General features: G+C 48.0%; 1 long non-coding RNA gene across 1 annotated transcript; it reads right to left on the bottom strand.

Moving 5' to 3' along the window:
- Positions 1 to 414: 414 nt before the first annotated feature.
- Positions 415 to 3,843, bottom strand: LOC115278175. The gene is made up of 3 exons (XR_003902741.1): positions 3,676 to 3,843; positions 3,404 to 3,552; positions 415 to 483 (listed from the first exon to the last, which is right to left on the bottom strand). It is a non-coding gene; the product is annotated as an uncharacterized LOC115278175 (long non-coding RNA).
- Between the last annotated feature and the right edge of the window lie 68 nt (positions 3,844 to 3,911).

The raw sequence follows: 3,911 nt of genomic DNA, 5'->3' as shown, positions 1-3,911 counted from the left end.
CGTACCTACTTCACATTATCCCCCAGACATACTGGTGGTAGCTCTCTACCTGGAGCAGGATCCCTGCCTAAATTCTTTTAGGTAGTTAGAGGGGAGGTCAGAGTTTCTTCCTGAGTCTTTGGGGCCTTGATTGTTTTCAGCTCCAAATAATCTGCATTCAAAGTGGCCCATCTTAGGGTGACTCGTTCTGAACCCCGACATTACTCAGGATGATCACAACTGTGTCCACAAGTCTTTGGACACGCTTCCCATCGAGCGGTGGTGTTTAGTCCTAATTATTCCTTATTATTAAGGAATAATAAATTAAACTTAAAACTAAACCTCGTAAGAGCAACTTGGTCCCAGGGGGGTTGGGGTGGGTGGAAGAGACTTGATGTGTTTTGGGGATGCCTCTGACATTTAAAGACAGATCACGGAGAGCAGGAGGAGAGGAGCCGCAGCATCCGAGGGGAAGACAACCCAGCGTTGGCAAGAGCAGTGACCCTGCCAGGCAGAAAGAGCAAGACAAGAATTCAGAACAAGGGGGAGTAATAAAGAGATCACGTGAATTCAGACATGGTTGTGGATCTACCTCGAGGGCGTGTTCAGACTCACATGGAATAACATAAGACCTCTGTTTGTGGGGGTGGACCCGGAGACCCTGACCCTCATGGACAGTCTAGAAAAATCCTGCACAAGACTGGGCGGCAAAAGTAAATACCCAGGTGTTCAGGGGCTCCAGATCACCTGTTCTGGCCCAAACACTTTGTCAACAGCAAGCTCAGCCCACTGGGGAGAAAATCCTAATTACTAGGAGCCAAAACTCAATTGGTTTGGGACTGTAACCTCAATTTGCTGGCGACAGTAACATCCAGAAAGGTTGATAATTAAAAAATAGTGATGATAAAGGAATGCAGGCCTGTTTACTAAGACTTTTGGGTTAAGCCTAAGTATTAATGGAAAATATTTTGGACTCAAAGTGTTTCTAATGCTTAAGATAATTTGTCACATTACATAAGAGATTAGCCTCATGATTCCAACTAAAAGAGGGAATTTGGAAATTAATTTTAGGTTTGTGATTTTAAGTTGAAAAGGATAAGATAATTTACCTAAGCATAAACAAGATTGGACTATTTAAGAAAACATGAAAGTTCTCTGTAAGTTTATTTATTAGATTTACTAGGGCTGTTTAAGTATTTAAGAGAGCTTTCCATATTAATGAGGCATATACATTGCTTAAAAAGAAGCCAAATACATTAAATTTATGAATATAGTTTGAAATATTTAAAAGAATTTAATTTACTAACTCATTAAACCTTCCTCTTAAAACATTATATAATAGTCGATTTATAAATAGGATATTAAAAATCTCCAGTTGAAATTCAGGGCTTTAGTAAAAATATAGTTTTGCAGTGTTTGCTTTAGTAAGTAGAATAGAAAAAGGACAAAAACAAGTAACTATGCAAAGTCTTCTCTCTGCAAAGAAGACACTTTTATAGCGTCCAAAAGTCAGAGTCGTGAGTCATTACCAGGAGCAGCCCCTGCGGGGTTGGGTTGGGACAGGATTAGAGAGATGAGCCAGGGCCCATGAGGTGATACTGGAAGAAGAAATGAATTCAAGGAGCTGATTGGAGTCTGAGGCTCTTTAGAACACAGTCCTGGGTGTAGAAAAGGGGTGAGAACATGACCTGGGGTCAATAATAACCCAACCTCCATCGTGACATTCTGTCCGAGTGGACAGAGGAAGTGCTCCTGAAATCCACCGGAAAGCAGCCCCGGAAGGGGCGGGGCCAACGGGTCTGGGGATTGTGATAAGAGAGAGCGTTGCAGGACACACGGCTGGGCGGGTCCCCCACCCAAGGATGATGTGAAGTAGGTTGATACCAGGTTCGAAAACAAAACCAAAAGGATAAACAAACATTTTCCGGGATGTAGGATTCTAATCTGACTGCATGGATCTAGGGCCTCGGATGCAGCTCTGATATTAAACATGGCAAAAGGGCTGGTGTGAAAAATTCTCAGAAGTACCCTATTCAGATGGAGATGGATGAAATTTCTGGGTGGCTCTGACTCTAAAGAGAAGGACTTTCCTGTATCAGCATCTGATAAACAGAGCCATGGCGATAATTACTAGAAGAGACGTGGGATTTCTTCATTTTCTGATCTATGTCTAGATTTAATTTTCTGTTTTAAAAGTATTATTGCCCCTCCCCATAGCAGTCTAAAGTTGAATGAAAGACAGCAGCTCTCCCCTCATTAACCTAAGCAATTAATTCTTTGTTCTTCGGTTCCCGTTTGTGCAAACCATTAAGGAATGTTAGCTTATGATAAGACCCAGGTCCTACAGCAATGCCTCTCACGTGGAGATTCTGACGTTCTAACTTTTCTCCGGGGTGAGCCCCAAGGGCAAATCTGGCCTCTGCAGTGAGATAGGGCCATGCTCCTCTAAGGAGACAACGCTGTGGTGACCCAGACCTGCCGGACCACACGGAAGACACCTCTCTGGAACAAAGGGAGCACACTAAGGGGGGCTGGGAGAGCCCAGTCCCCCCGCTGGGGGCCTCTGGTCTGCGAGTGTGGCACGGACAATGGGTTCACCAAAGCCCCTCCCTCTCCCCTAGTCCCACGGCAAGACTGGACCGTATCTCCAGCTTCCCTGTGCCCTCTGACCTTGCTTCCACGTTACAAGCCCCTTTGATCTTATTCATGAAGTTGTAAGAGCCCCCCACCCCAGGCAGTCGGTTCAGGGTCCCCACCCACACACTGTCTGTGGGTGCCCGAGTCACAGGACTGTAAATTGCTTTGGAAGCCACTTTCCATCATTTTTGACACAAATCGAAACCCGAGCCATCAATGGTGACAGCTGGTTGACACCGAACCTCTGTGGTGCAAGGATTTGCTATTTTTTTTCTTATCCCAGCGAAGTCTCTCGTGATGGGAAGGAAGCACAAGGGTAGGCGGTGCTTGTGTTAGAGAGAGAGGCAAGGGAAGGGGCCCCGCCACTTACTTGCTTCTGACACCTGGCTGGGGACAGAGTTGCATGAGGCCCTCAGGGCCCCTGAGGTCCTCAGAGTGGACTTCCCAGTGTCCTCCACCCTCCGGATCCCTCCTGCCCCCAACGCCCGTACTGTGCTGCTACATCTGAAGGACCCCGGGAGGGGGTGGGCCGGCCCGTCTGGAGAACTTGAGCTGTACCCAAAGCACCTGGCTAGAAGCGATGCTCCCGACTGGGAACATCCACAGCCCTTCCCCGACTCCTTCCCAGGGAGTCAAACATTCCTGATTAAAATATTTCAACCCCAGCTGCTGTGATTCAGACTTTGAACTCAGCTCTCTATAGAAAGAATGCCGTTTGCATGAAATAAGTCAATTTTGAGTAGACTTTTCGTTCCGTGTATGCGTGCATGTACATACATGTGATTACCTTTCACTCTGATGACTGAGAGAGACAGCCACTTTTACTGCGGGTACAAGTTTAGAACCCAAACCCGAGATGAATTCCTTCGCTGGTCCGGTTTCTGTGCCTTTGCTGCCCAGTGCTCAGACTGAGGTGGTCCTCCTCAAGTGGAGCCCCTGCGTGCCAAAGCCATGGTTCCCATCCCTGCCACACCTTCCCGCCACCTGACCTTGCTCCTGACACCGGGGCTGTTTAAGGGGCTCTTCATGACAAAGGATTCCCCCTCCCCCAGCACCTACACAGGCATCCCTTCTGCTTTTCGTGGGACTTGTAATCAGCACAGATAACGTTTATCACATTTGCGGTGGAGATGCAGGGGAGGCCTTGTAGACGGGCCGATCCGTGGCGGCAGGCTCGCTGGCTGCAGGGGGCTGCGTCTCCTTCAGGCTGGCCAGCGGGTCACCTGCCCTCCATCTCCAGCCTGGAGCCCTCGGCAGCCAGTGTCTCCGTGTGGGGTAGGCAAGCAGGGGGGACG

Source organism: Suricata suricatta, chromosome 14 (assembly GCF_006229205.1).
Source record: "Suricata suricatta isolate VVHF042 chromosome 14, meerkat_22Aug2017_6uvM2_HiC, whole genome shotgun sequence".
Classification (NCBI taxonomy): domain Eukaryota; kingdom Metazoa; phylum Chordata; class Mammalia; order Carnivora; family Herpestidae; genus Suricata; species Suricata suricatta.
This window is presented reverse-complemented; position numbering and strand designations above follow the sequence as displayed.